Raw genomic sequence first — 16,085 nt, 5'->3', positions numbered from 1 at the left:
TTCATTCTTGCTGATTTTCTTAAGAGAGCTTTGCATATTTTAATTGCCAGAGAACCAACTGTAAAAAAAATACACAGAATAAATTAGTTTGGCATGTGCAGCCTCAAGATCATCTTTCCTGCTTGGAAGCTGAACGTGCTATGCTTGAAAGAGGTGGGAATGTGTTACCAAGGCTGAGTAAGGGCTGGGGGGCTGACACGGGGAAGTAAATGATCTCACCACACGTGGGTGGGTAACGTGTGTGTGAGCAGCCTTGCACCATAGGGTCTACCTGGCAGCTCAGGTGACTAATACAGCTAGAATTGTGCCTTCTGTTTTCCTGCATCACCCATGTAGTTAAGAGCATGCCCTCCTCCTTCTACAGAAATAATTTCCCTAGAAATCTTATGGAAAAATTAATTTTATGGACCAGCAAAAAAAGTAAAATATATTGTAAAAGTAACTCTCTTAACGTATATGCATAATAAATGTGGTTTTTTAGTACATGTTGATGTAGCAACTTATCTGTTACGCATAAACTATTTGAATATCATCAAAACATTACGCAGAACAGAAAGCAGTGTTCTGTTACTTGGATTGTAGGAGCATGCAGAGTTGATCAATGCTAAGGCTGCTTGAGCATGTGTCATGAGCATGCAGAAACACAATACTAATTAAAAAAGCCTGCAAACGAATCTTACGTGTAGACAGAACTGTCGCATGGAGATCGCTGCGACGTTAGGATGCACAGGTTGTGTTCTACAATAACTTAACACATGTTGAACAACTTCATTCAGGTGTACAATTCAATCAAGTCTGTAAATCACTTTTTACCATCTTCTTATTACAAAGAGTATGCTACCATTCACAGAAGATGGAAAGTCCAGTTCTTCTGAGAATCAATGGAATTTTTTTGATGTAAATTGCAGTATTTCTTAAACTTGCTTTCCGTGAAGATCAACAGTGAAATGTGCAGCAATAAGGTAGAAGATGGTAGGTGTGGTATGCACTAAAATACGTATGTAATTAATGCAGATTTATTCATTACTTGTATGTTGAATAGTGTAGCTGGAAATATTCTCTTGGGTGGAGGGGCCAAAATCACCAATGACAAAGTTTTCTCCCCTTGTGTCCAGAAGTGAGATTAAATTGGAGGTGGATTCATTTTCCTGCTTTGAGAAGATTGTAACCCTAGAACTCATATATCCTTCATGTCGCAGTTTGCCCCAAGCAAGAAGGTAACATCATCTTACTGCCCCCAGTATTTAAGCATTCAGTGCACCGTGTGGTGGTACCAGAGCGACAGTCAGACATGGCTCTGTGAAACCTGTGTGCTTGGGGGAGGAGGTGAAGCGGCGAATGATGCGGTGCTGGTCCTGGGAAATGCCAGTTCAGATCCTAGTTTAGAATTGAGCACAGGGTGGGTTTGACCAGTTTTCAAAACTGAAGTTTAAAACTGGCCCTGATGGTTCCTGTCTCTGCATCATGCGCATTTACTGAGAATTTATCAGTATTTATCAGCTTTGTGCTCTGCTGGTGGTGCATTTGAGATGAGTGTCCTAAGCACAAGGCAAGCAAACTGCAACGTGGTTGACTGGCAGAGACTAAAATTAGAACTCCTTGTTTTCCTTTTCTTCCTGTTGCTGTACGATCCCTGAAACCATGTTGCATTTTTGTCACTGCACGTCTGAAAAAACATGTTCATCTATCACCTCTGTGCTTTTGAAGTCCCTCCCACAGCCTGTGAAGCCTATAAATCCCAGCCTGCTCCATTCTAATCACTTTAACTTCAAAGAAAGCAGATCAAGTTCAATTTTTTGAGATTATTTGCAATTCTCTGTTTATTCCAAGGTTCACATTCCCTCTGTAAAACTCTTTCAGACATTCTTGTTTTGACTAATCTGCACAGTACGTATGTGCAGCATGTTGGAATACCTGGCTGTATGTCTGACAGAAGCTTACAGCTTCCCAGCAGGTACAGGAGGCTTCTGGATTGATCCACTCAGAGAAGACAGCACTCTCAGAGCTGGCAAGAATTGTACTTTCTTTAGTTCAACCCCATGCCCCTAGCCCAAAACACTTGCAGACTCCAGAGCTGTCACAACAACTGGAGACAAATAAAACCGCAAGATTTAGGAAGTATTTCTCTTACATGCCTCTCACATTTATTTTGTCTTTAAATTTTGATTACATTAGGAAAAATGCAGTTCTCTTTGTTCCTAATGGTAGACAATTAACATGCTAAAGGCTATAATTAAGACAGATTTTAGCTCAGCCAGTGTTTTAGGCAAAAGCACGTTATTTGTACATTAAAACATGTTTTCTTAAATATTGCTTGAGATAAGGCCTCAAACATACACTCCATAGATTTCCTGGGAAATTTACAGTACATCTTATAAACAAGTAAGGCTTAGTTCTAACTGTTTTGTCATGTGTGTGATCTTACTCAGGGCCATAGAAGTTTCCACAGGGAAGATTGTAAGTGGCCTTGTCAGTATGAAGAACACCTTGGGGAGAAAAATTAGCACAAAATAGTTCAAAATAATTCATAGAGGTTTTTCCTGTCTCCCTGTTGGAGCAGAATGAAAATGAATAAATGACAAATGAAAAATATGTCAAAGTTACTCTTTCTCTGCAAGTTCTTGTTGCTCAAGTGTAAGGACCTGTAGTGACATTAATACAATGTATCACAGAATGCAGGAAATAAAAGAGCATCAGCATGGCAGATACATACCAAGTGTATGTATGATACTTGAGAGATACTCTTCATATTTGAGAGATAAAAGAGGAATGAAATGAAACTAAGTTAGGGCACAGTCATGGAATTAAAATAAAGTTGCCAGGCATTGGGGAGACTCCTGGGGCTTCTGTATCAGATTGAATATTCCCCAGTTCAAATCATAAAAACTTAGTGAATGCAGCTCCAAGGGTCATCATCATTATCTTCAGTTGAACCTGTGGAGGTTCTTTAATATTGCAGAAAGGTGGGCAGGGAAAAATTAAGCTTTAGAAGTTTGCTGGGTGTGAGTGCGTTGGGTTGCAGGTGTGCTTACATATAGCAGTTATTGGGTTACCAGGAGGATTATAATGACCATGTGTGGCCCTTAGAAAGGAAGATAAAGACATGATGGTTTTGCTTAGTTCAACTGTCTGGTGTGTTTGTTAGAATTATGTTTGTGTGTAATGAAGTACAAAGCTGAGATGTAACGGTTGCAGAACAATGGAAATTTAAGTGATGAAGTTAGTCGAACAAAAATTATTTATGTAACCAATGAAAGAATGTCCTCATGTAGTAGCTGACACTAAGAAATGCTTAGAAAACAAGTATGTCATGTTCATAAAACAAGATTGAAAAGGCATGTTTAGAAAGGTGGTTCTCCAGAGTTTTCCCTCAATTTATTTCTTAAGAAAATTTCATTTTTTTCCATATACCTTTGCTGTTGCCAGGCTGGTTTTTAGCAAACAACTGGTTTTGTTTTTTAATAATAGGGAATTGTATTTATTCCTCTTCATTTCCACCTAGATATAAACTAATACAGTACCTGTAATACTGTCATAATCATTGATCAAAAATGAACCTGGAAAAGATTACATTTAAGACAACCACTGTAGTTTTTAATGTGGAAAGTAACTACAAGGGAAACATCAGGAACTACAGGGATTTTATTTTGAAAACTTGACCTTTTATTTTTGCAGGATCCCAATTTTAGTGACATAACTAAAGACCATGTTGTTGCATAATAGTCAGATTTAAGGTTGGATTTTTGAAGATGTTGACCAAATTATTCATAAAATGCAAGAATACTACACAAAGAAGGCCATTAATAGTATGGTAACAGAAAATTCTTCAGTATAAATCAAAGAAGTCAGTCATAAGGCTGTTGGCAGGGAAAACAAATCAAAAAGGGGAAAGAGAAAAGGTAAATTTTAAAATGAAAATGCTAATTGATGCCTGCCTTGTAGGCATATATCTGTTATAAAGAGAATTAATGTCAGATTACTCAAAGATTATGCTGTAAATGCAGTGTAACAGGAGATGAGATTTGTGAGAGATTTTGGGGTAATCCATGCAAGGATTTTGGAAATGAAAGGCACTTTTAATTTGATTGTGAAATGTATGAGGAACCAGGGGAATTGGCTGAAAGTGGGAGCAGTACAGTGACTTTCTCCCCAGTCAGAAAAGCGGTGTTGTTCACTCCTCACTGCAAAACAGAAAGTGAACATTCCAGGAGAGCTTGGAGAAGAATTCAAGATCAGAGATTTGGAGAATTCCATAGTATCACTTGTGCTGATCGTAGGTGGAGAATGTTGTTTACTTTGGTACCATGGTCTGGGAAGCCTCCTGAAGTTGCTGAAAGCAGCAGGCTTCATTTGTCTTACACATGCATGCAGGACTGCTACATGATGCAAAACTAGGTGTCTTCCTGAAGATTGATCATATTGCTGGTGCTAGCAAATTTCTGAGTAAGCTCATATGAAAAGAAGATTTAGAATTAAGTGTTTTTCTAAAGTTACAGAAGGAGGCAATTTGTCAACTGGTCCTTAAGGAAGGATAAATGAATGGGAGTGGATTCACAGTATATTTTACTGAAGAGACTAAAGCTATTGCAGTACTAACAGCAGATGAATGAACAAGTGTAATTAGGATTGGTTTAACGTGAGTATTGAGTGTAGAAAAGAACATGCTAGGGATCAAAATGTTGGTACCGCTCTACTATTTTCAGCACTGAAATATTGTTGAGAAATGAGGCAAACTCAAACATGATACTTTGTATTAAAGTTTTTTTTGCCAGATTTGGGTGGAGTTGTAAATTGCAAATAATTTTTTTTATGAACCACAAATTCTCCTTTTCCTTCACTTCATACGCTTGTGAACAGCCTCTGATATTATCTGCTAAATCTCCATTTTATTATTATTTCATAATATAGTCTCAATTTAAAATGTTCTTAAGGAAATTTTGAAATAAATCATTATGCATATCTTTACATTGATTAGTCACCTTCAGTTGGGCATTAATTGGTACAATATGAAACAGCTTTGTTGAGGGCGTTCACATGTTGAAAGTTATATTGGTGATTTTGCTGGGCTGTGCAGGAAAGAAAGATTTATTTCTTCATCCAAATGTTTGCACAGTTAATAAACAACTTACCTGGCCTGTATGTTTGTGAAAACGACACATCTTCAGAGAACATCGAATTGTATTTTTTCAAGGGTGAGGTTTCAACATGAAACTAAAAGCTTAGTTCTGAGTATCCCGTTTGTCCAGAGAATGGGAACAGGCTTTGTGACTGATGTGCTGAGGCAAGGCCAAGCAAAACAGCTCTGATTTTGAACATTGGATAGTTCCTAGGGTTACAGATAAGGAGAGGAGACTCACAAAATGCGGTCTTCTACAACTACTGGATGTTTCATACAGGAGGGCTCAACTCAGACCAGTGTATGGAAAGGAAGAGGTTTGTGGCACAGACCTAAGGCAGCACTGGTGAGCCTGAGGAGTGCATGGGGATGTCAGTAATGGTGATGGAGGTTGTCTTCCTCTTTCAGATGCCATGGGTAAGATGTAATCTCTTGTTTCTGTAGCTAAACTTTTTGTTTGGTCACACAAAGTTGTCTCCTGCTGTAATCATTGGCAATTCCAAGACGTCTTTACAAGCCCTTTTCTTTCTTCCACTTCTTTCCTTCTCTCACCTTCCTTCCCTCCCCTCTGAATTTTTTTTTTTTTTTTTTTTTTTTGTACAGCAGGCTTTATTAAGAAATTGGCAATGCAGAATTAGTATTTCAAGTTGATGGAAAATTCAAGACCATAAAATAGCACAGTTTTCATTATATTCGGTAAGCTCTTTTTGCAGAGGAATTTTTTAGACAAACCCTACTAATGATAGAATTTGAAGGAAAAGTATTTAAGATCTGGACATCAGTACCCCTAAAATTTTGGGGGACATGTAGTTAGATCTATTATCTCCTGTTTTTGTTCTCTTGCTTTTGAATTTAAAGAAAATATTTCAATACCATTTATTTATAAGTAATTGGAAGTTCCTTTTTTCTCCCACTTTTTTAATAAAAAAGGTTTTTATGATGACAATATTGTGGATGAATAATGTCTCTAACCAGCAGAAATGCTTCAAAGCAGGTTGAAAGGAGGACACTAGGTTTTCTGAAACACTCTCAGATTGAATATGAGATATAGGAGCATCCAACTTGTTTTAACAATGAAAGCTCTTTTTTTTTTTTTCCATGTGTAAAAATAGATCACAGTGCAGTGACCCCAGAGGGAGAGAAAGAATGGAAAAAATGCATGTTTCTCTAAAACTCCTGACTATATTGTTACAATCTGTGCCAAAGAATGACAAATCTGAATTGCTTCCTGTGTTCTTTGAATTAGAGCTTGGTGGGTGCTACACTGTTCTGACCTCTTCAAAATTTTGTAATTTAATTAGCAGATTTCTTTTTCCCTATCCAGCGCATTTTGAAGGGGAAAAAAGGCTAGATGTAGACCAGTTTGATAATACTTTATTCTTTTCTGAGTTTAATTGCATGTTTAGAATGCAATTTGTATGAAGGCACTCTTGTATGAATTTAAATCAGAAGGATATAAAAACAATAAGCAGCATTAACCAATGGGGATTAAATACAACCTGAACTGGTTAGAAAGAAACTACTTCCCAGTCACTAATTTATGGGTTCAGTGCTTGACAGGGTATTTACCCAGCTGCACCTGTCTTATCAACATGTTCAAATGTGAATTGATTGGCACAAAATGTTGGCAGAGCAATGGGGAATTTTTCACCTTCAGGTCAGAATCAAGGCAGGCTGCTAATGATTTAATGCTGTTATGGTCTGATAGTTTGGCATTAACATGTCTCTATTGCCATCAGTTGACGTGTCTACGTTGGAAGAAACACTCTCTTGTAACTGACAGCGTTTTTACAGGAACACTAAGTAGCAGGCACCTGCCTTAGCTGACTAAAACTTAGGTGTCCTGCCTAAGCTAGTTCTAGGCTTCCTCTGTAAGCCATGGGGAGAGGGATTTTCAGAGTGATTCATACTGTTCTAAGATATGTGTCTAAAATAGATGAGATGACTCATCCTCTGGAAGTACCTGACACTTTACTGACGACAGAGGGAGACCTAAATTACTAACTTACCCTAGATAGCTAAATTCTGGGCTGGTAAATGAGAGAGAGCTCAGCACCAATGTCTTTTAAAGGAAAGAGGCTCAAATATACAGCTATTATGAAAAAAATCTGTAAGACCATTGGTCATACAGTGTATTATGAAAAAGAGATGGACTTGCATTGCCCCATTACTGTATCCTTCATAAATGTGTTGATTTTATTTTTTGCTAAATTTACCTATATTGAGGTGAGGAAAAGAAGATATTTCTTCACCTTAAAAATCTCACTGGAAAGGGATTTTACTTACATTACACAGGTGTAGGAAGCAATGGGCATGATATTAATTCCACGTCGCTTTCCAGTATCAAACTTGCTTTGTATTAAATTGCTTTGTGTTTATGCCAGCAGAACTGGATGCAGAAGCCATTACACTCAGTATTTATATACTTAAAAGTTGTTAGCATGTATCTGCTCAAGTACAACATGGACTTTAAAGATTGGCAGTCCACAGGGGAACGTACATGACACAGACTTCACTATCCACTGGTTACTGCTTTAAATGCTCAAAATGTGGTAGTGCACTTTTTTGCAGAACTTAAAAAATCTTTAAACTCATTAATCTTTAATTAAACCTGTCACTTGGCTAATTTGAAAGTTAGGGAGTATCAATGAATATTTGGGAAGTATTCACAATATCTGATTTTAGCTATTGAACTAGCTTTCTAAACAAGGAGTCTTGGCATCTTGTGAAATCACAGAGACGAGTGGGCACCTCCAGGGTACAATTCAGAGCAGCTAAAGTAAGCAGGAGGTTAGTGCTCTGGTTGCCCTCCTGAGCACTCACACTGCTACCTAGCTTGAATCCTCTAACACAACCTCTGGGATACTTATCCCTCTGTATTTAGCATTGTTTCCTATTATAATGTTAGGTCAGTAATACATTGTCAGCTCAGAGCAGAATATTCTTCTGAATATATTTAGATTTTTTTTCTGAATGTTAGGCTTAGCTTGCATTAAAGGCAGTTGCAGCATGGTTAATGTTTATAGTATGTTTAAACTTCTTTTTTCTTGTAACTTAATTGACTGAGCACCCCCCCTACATGCCCAGGAGAGTCAGCAGAATCCATCTGGTTTCCTCAGAAAGTTTGACTTCATTTTATTTGCTCTCTGGTTGAACTGTAAACAACTCTAATTTCTCCTGTGTCTGCAAGGCATTGAGTACTGAGCTGCTGACAGCACAGACATTGTAAGGCCCTCTTCATTTACCATTGCATTCAGAGTGTTAGAATATAATGTTTTTCTTGAAACAGCCCAGTGAATTTTTATATTCTTCTGTTGGTCAACAGCTGCTTTACCTAAAGCACTACACTCCTACTATAGCTTTGAAAATACAGCTTTGAAATTACTGGTTATATATTGCTTTGTGCAGATTGTACAGAGCTTAGGAATTCATGGAGTTGAACCCATTTGCTACGGTTTAAAAAAATGATCCACAGAGTTGAGGAGTGTATTGACATGGTATGTTGAGATCCGTGGATTTTCCTTTCTTTTAATATGAAGGTCCTAGTTGGGTAATGCCCAAAATCAGGAAAGGGTGAAGAGAAGGCACAGAACAAAGACCAGTCTTGATCAGTCTTCATTGGACACAGAGAGAAAATAGCCCAATATGGGATATTATGTTATTGCTTAGGGGAGGAGGAGTTTCCAGACATTCAAGGAGAAAAGGAGGCATGTTACAAAAGACAGCTGCACACCAGGGATTGTCTTGCAGCAAAGGAGTCTAGATGACAGAATTAATATGGTAACTGTGAGAAAGTGACTGCATTCACCAAAGACAATAAACAACCTTGAATCTCTTGGATAAGTTCAAATTCCACTCTTTGGTAATTCTTGCCTTCAAGACAAAGGAAAGTAAAACTGCAAAGGACACAAGGGTGTATCCAGGGGAACAAGAACATCATTTATAGTCACCAGAGTTGTTTGATGAGGTTGACTTGCTAGATACTTGATAACAAGGAAGACCGATCTGTCACTGTATGGTTCCATAAAGAAGATTTGTCTATAATAGGGGAGCATTAAACAGGGTAATGGAAATTACTTGAGCAGCTACTGAATTAATTTTCATTTTAAACATACTCTTATTTAAAGATAACAACTGGCTGGACAGCATGGCAGGTTTTGTATCTAAGTGCATCTGTTAAATAAAGGACTGTGAGAAGTTTGCTGGTTTTGAATATAAACCTGACTGTGCTGTCAGCTAACATCTCCCTTACCTAAGGCAAATCTTTAAGTGATGCACAATACAGGTGGGACTTCATTGTGGACTCCTGAAATCATTACCTCATACAAACTGCTGTTATTTAATAGAGAAATGTAATTGTTTCTCCAGAGGGTGATGAATGTGATTCATTATATTTGATCTTTTTTAAACCGGAAGAATACTGCTGTTGCTTGCTCAGGAGACTTTTTGGCAAATCAAAAGGAGACTGCTAGTTTGGAGCATTTCTCTGTCAGTTTGAAATCCTCAAGCTGTAGCTCTGAGCTCGGTAGCGAGTGCTCACAGTAGTACCAAGAGAGCTGAAATAATCAACAATAGAAACCTTTTATCTCGTGTCTGAAATCCATAGATAGAAAAAGAATGTATATATAAATATTTCTCTTTAATATTTCACATCATGCTTCCACTTAAGAAGTCTGAAGTTCTTTCACCGACGGTGGACATAAGCCAAACCAGCCACAGGATTAATCATAAATAATTTACATCAAATCCCTCTACTAAGATACCATGCAATTTCATAAAGAACGAACACATGTTCCGAGAATACATAAGGATTGCTAAAATTAACTTGCTTTAACACGCCTGGGAACAACATACGAAGCTGCTGTTGCAGTTTTTCTGACATAGTTGATCATGTTGCTCACTGTTCACAACAATTAAACACTCTCTTTCTGTTGTTTGTTTGTGAGTTTTTTCTCTCCTTTTTCATAGAACAGCTTCCAGATAAAGAAAAAAATTACTAAAAATTGTGAACAATGTTGACTGGTAAAGGCTGTAGAACAACTATAGCTGCAATAAATAGGATTAGTTTTGGATTACTTTCTTTACAAAGACTGCAGCAGGGCCTTATTTCTCCTTGCTGAGAAACATCATCCCGTTCAGGTCTCCATGGTTATCTCACAGAATGAAAAGTAGAAGTGCTCTGCGATGATTATATAAAAACTTCTAAAGGGTAAGTGCAAACTGAAACACAGTGTTTGGGGACTAAACAGCACATTTGCAGATGGCTGAGGCTGTGTGTATGTATGGTTGGAGAAATCCATAGGAGCTTTAAACTGTCCAGCATGGGATGGATCTTGGTTTGAGGACGATACAGAAGAGGCTTTAGTGATTTATTAGTGTATCTTTTGATATACAGTTTGATTAAAGCGACATTATAATTAGCTGGATTGTATTTGGAAACAACACTGGTGGCTTAATTATTAAATTTAAACATCAGTAAACTATGAAACATTAAATATTCCTAAAACATCTGTATGAAAGACATTTAAGAACACAGTTAAGGCTAGGCTTGCATATGGATGTGCATACCATTAAAGCTGGGGAAGTGTGGATTTCTGCCATGTTCTGTAATGTAAGATACATAAATTAGAATTGCTTAGGGATTGTGTTGCTTACATGAATTGCTTCTCCACTATTTTTCATTTATGAATTAATGTGCTTGATGTGACTACTCTTGTCTCACAGTGATCTCAAACAGCAGAAAATAAGCTGTACGTAATGGCTTGGAAATATGTAATATCCATAAGCTATGTTTTTCCATATTGACTGTAGGTATTTTATGTTTACAGACAATTCCAAGCTGGGGGGACTGAAGTAGACACAAGAGAGATTCAATATTGATGTGGAAGAAGAGCCTGAGAAAATTGGGATGCAGTTCAGGTCCAAATTCAAAGCACTGCTCTATTTAGATGGTATTTCTTATCTAAAATGTAGAATGAGGAATGGATAGTGGTACTTAGGTTAAGCATGAGTCAACAGTGTTGTCTTACTATAAAAAAGTAAACATGCTGGGGAGAGATGTCAAATATTTATAAGACTTGAAAGTCAAAAGAGAATAACCTGTCCTGTGCGCTAAGGGGAGGAGGAAAATATAAAATGGGCTTAAATAATAGGAAAATTTCAGGCTAAATTTTATCATTATATTATTTTAGCTAGACACACTGAAAGCACTGGGACTGTGGAAGCTTCTCTGCCTGCTTGTTTATGAGCAGTTCAGACAACTGTCTGTCAGATATAATAGATACTGCCTTGGGACTAGATACATCTTTTGGTTCCTACCAGCTCTGGACTCTATTATTCAATATGGTAATAAAGCGTCCCAAGTAATTCATGCAAATATGCATATTGATACAGTTCAAAGGGAGTATAAAGCCTTCAACACTAAGCACTGCCTGAGATTTGCAATCTTCCTCCAATATAAAATCTACTTCTGCTTTTGGTGAAGTAAACAGTCAAGGTTCTAATTTAGCTTTGATTTCATTTTGTCATCTCAGTGTCACTCCTTCATGGTATCTCATCCAACTCACTGACCCCTATATCGGAATCCTACCTTTGCTATGTTTCTCCTCCTGGGTAAGCTGGGACAACACAAAAGGAAAGAAACCACTGTGGAAAGCACTCGATTCAAGTTGACAATATGATGCTGCTGTTGAAAAGGCAAAGCTTATTCTGTGATGTATTAAATAAATGTCAGATGTAAACCAGGGGAAGTAGTTGATCTACTCTACTTGGCATCATCTGGGCTGCTACAGGGCAACAGACCATTATGGAGAGTCTAGAGGACAAGAGGAAATACAAACATTTTAGAAAATACGACCTGTAAGAGACAGCTGAACACAGTATAGAAATGGGGAGTGGGGAACTCTCCTCATTTAGGTGTCTGACTCAGACTTTAGCTATATGTTTTTGTGAAGAGTATTTAGTGTTTAATGAGATGCAAATGTAGATCTATGTGTATTTGTATATGTATATGTGTATAAAGAATGCTCTTAAGGGAAGCACATTAACTCTCCAGTCTGTAAAAGGCTGTTACAAAGGCAGGACATGTGCCTAGAGCAAGAAGATAGCATTTTCATTTTTTATCAAAACCTATATTCAAGAAAGGCTTCTGTCTAAAGGCAGACAAGCTCTATTTATGTTGCTGCTTCTTTTAACATTTCTGTGGGAAAATGTTAGAAGTTTTAGAAATAGGTTACCTGAATACCTTTCAGGGCTGCTCTTGATATGCTGAATTTTGTTCTCAGCAGGTCCATCCCTATTTTAGGACATTTCCAAACCTAAATTTCTGCATTTTCTATTATTTAGTAGGGCTTTAGCACTTGCTATTTGTAATAAATTTTTTCTCCACCCTGTTTTCATTCTATCATTCTGTGTCCAGAGTATCTAAGTTAGAAGAAGAGAAGCTTCCAGAAGGTCAGTGCTAGCACTGCTGTGTAGTGCTCTGTAACTTGATCGTTATCAGAAAATGTAGCAGAGTACCAGACAGATGGATTCTGTGGAAGAATTTTCCTGACAGAACACCATATGCTGGTAGGATTATATCTGGTTGGACGCATGCAGTGTTTTCTTTACGTGGGACATGGTGAAGGGTGGTCGCCTCTGCCACGCACAAACCAGGAGGTTGCATTATGCAGTTCATTCTTCGTGTTCTTTCATTTATGCCCCCAACTTGCCTATGATAAGACTGCAAAATGAGAGTATGCATAAAACGGTGTACTTTTACACTAGCTCACTGATCCAAAATACTTTTAGTAATCCATGGTCTAGGTGAAAAAGAACCTGACAGACAATTTGAGGTGGGATTGTTTAAGGGAGATAAGATGTGGGGTTTTTTTTATATTACTGAATCTTTGATCAGGATTGGCTGCATTTTGCTGGGTGTCATACAAGCACGTAACTGTCAATTTCCACCTCAAAGTGCTTGAGCTTTGTCTCACTCCAACCTCTGCTTCTCTGATGATAATGTCATTTACTGAAATGAAAGACACTGGGAAATGCCTATTTCATGACACACATGTACATAAAGACAGACATGTTGCAGCATAGACGATGTGTCCAAACAGAAAGGAATAAAACTGATCTCATGTGATGACTCTTGCATCTGATGCCATTTTCAGATACCTCACACCACTAACACTGCCTTAATCCACTGGATCTTTCGAGACTGAAATGACTCAGGATTCAGTGCAATCAAAGGACCTTTGAGAACATTGAAAACCTGCAGAAAGGAATTTTTAGATAATTAGCATTATATAGTTTGTGAAGCAGGTTTTGAGGCTTACCTTAAGGAGGGGTGGTGTGGTGGTGTGGTAGATCCTGATAAAAAAGCCGTATTTCCTAACACCTACTATTTATTTCTTTTTAGTACATTTTGCCAGAATCTATGTTATACAGGATATTAAAAGGGTTGCAATGAATTTGTAGCCTTTATTAAGGAAGGCCTTTGGATAACAAACTGTTACAGTTTAAGTGACCCCTGTCTGTTCTGAGCAGCACAGGCTTTGTTTCTGTTTGCACAGCAGTATTCCAGTAACTCTTTTGTACAAGGAATAACTATTTGAGTTAAAGGCTGAAGTAAGCACAGTCAATAATGTCTGTGAAACTATTGGAAATCTGTCATGAGTAAAAAGTTTGCAAATTTAAGAAATTTAATCGCTTTTCTCAATTTCCTGTGAGACAAAAAGAAAAATTTAAGAGATTTTCCCCATTATGTGTAAGTGACAGCAGACTCATCTTTTAAAATAATCATCCATTTCCTCATTAGAAGTTCTTACCTGGATTGTTATAGAATTCTTCTAAAAAATCGTTTGCCTTCTATTGAACAGTAGATGCCTTGAAATAATTACATTCTGCTAGAACACATTTGCATCTTTCTTACCTAATCTATCAAGAAGCATCTTTCCATTCTTCTCAATCTTAATTTCACCTGGGTTTTAGTTCCAGAATAGAAAAAGAAAATAAAATAACTCTTCTTGTTAATTTTATTATCTGATATCTGAAGATACAATAAAACATCTGCAGAAAAATTTGTAAATCTAGTTTCTGGATTTTATTTTTTCCATTTTATGGTTCATCAATGGCTATGTTTAAAAGAACCCCTACATAAATGTGTTAAATGTCCATTCTTGTCCATCTGATTTTAAAATTATCTGGGGGGTTTAGTAAGATTAACTACTGGTGGAGGGATATCATGCAGTCTCACTAGGACCTAGTTTTAAGCAATTTATTTTGCACAGAATACTGGTTAATACCTGGGAGACCAAGTAAGGAAAACTAGAAATGATCTAGTTTTAATCTGTGATTTGTAAACTGTGAAGAAACTAGCCTTTGATTGCTAATAGCTTTATAAACCTCTATTTAAGATGCTTTCCAGAGGAAAGTGAGATTTATGTTTTCTGTGTCCGTCTCTGAACTTTCTTTTTCTTTTCTCTGTTTCATGCCTACTCCTTCAGAAACTTTTGAGTCTAGTGTTCCATTTCCACCAAATTTGAGAAAGAAGAAAACTGAGATAATTTGCTATAAGTTTCAGGAATGAGGATGCTCAAGGAGAGGATTACCTTGACCAACTTTGAAATAAAGGCTGTGTATTAAAGGCGTTCTTCATTGAAAAGCCATCGGAGAAGGTATATTGGAGCTTAGACTTGAGAGACTTATCTGTAGGATACTGGATTTCACTGGACTTCATGTATTCCAGGAAATGTCACTGTCTGGTTATTTATATCAGTGGAATTATCCAAATGTTTGAAAGTCAAACTCTATGAGGGAGAACAGTGTAAAATAAAATGAAGCTATGGAATGTTCTCTAACAAAGATTGTTGTATGTTTTGTAAATTGTCTGTAATTTATGTGTTATATTGAACTAGTCTACAAAACCTAAAAGGACAGTAGAAATAATGAGGATAATGCCATCAGCAGCTTACAGAGGTGGAAATTTAATGGAAATGTGAAGTGCTGAGTCATAGTTAAAATATGCAGTGATGGAATATGGGATCCTATCATTCTCTCAAATTTTAAACTGAACTGGTAAGTTTTGAGAGATATTACAATATTTTCTTTAATTCATTTAATGGGTAAGAGAAACAGTGTCAGTTATTGTAAATGTGTTCACCTGTAGAGCACTTTTAAATGCCAGATTTTAGGAGTTACTTACCCATGGTCTGGAGCCACAGAATTTAATGTGAGTATTTTTGCTCTTGGTTTATGAAATTGGGAGTATTGAACCAAGATGGAAGTCGTAGTGACATACAGCCAAAATCAGTGAAAGCTACCAGATGTACATGAGATAAAATCACAGAGCAGCAGCAAAGCTCCATAGAGTTTGTGATACAACTGAACATGATATCGTGTGTTTAGGTCTGGACAAGTCAGTGTTCTGAAGGTCTGGACAAGTTGGAGAGCATACAACAAGTGCAATAAAATTGGCTTGGAAGTGGAGGGCAGGAAGCAGAAGACTGAACTTGTACAGCTTGGCTATGTGACAGCCAAAACTCTACAAAGGCATAATCACGATTTAGAAATACTTTAATGGTGTACAGAAAAAGAGAATTCTGTAGTTCAATGAACAGGATAAAGAATTGAGAATGAATTGAAGAAAAATTAAATTGATCAGCTCTCAGACTCAGTTCCTGTGATGTTAAAATTGCTCCCTTCAACAGCCCCCTCAAGGAAAGAGGAGGAAGCCCCTTTTTATGGAAAAACACCAGTAAATGGCCATTAGTGAATGATCCTATACAGATATAAGGTGTAATGCATATCAAATTCCTAGTTTAACAACATATAAACCTGAAGGAACTAATGTGACCATATTATTTGACCTAATCTGTAGTGGATGGGGCATTCTTAAAGCAATTCCTGATTGGATTAGCTTTCCTTCTTCTCCGTTAGATATGATTGCACCCTTGCACCATTGGTGCCCAAGTCATTATGCAAT

Source organism: Apus apus, chromosome 3, assembly GCF_020740795.1.
Source record: "Apus apus isolate bApuApu2 chromosome 3, bApuApu2.pri.cur, whole genome shotgun sequence".
NCBI classification, from domain to species: domain Eukaryota; kingdom Metazoa; phylum Chordata; class Aves; order Apodiformes; family Apodidae; genus Apus; species Apus apus.
This window is presented reverse-complemented; position numbering follows the sequence as displayed.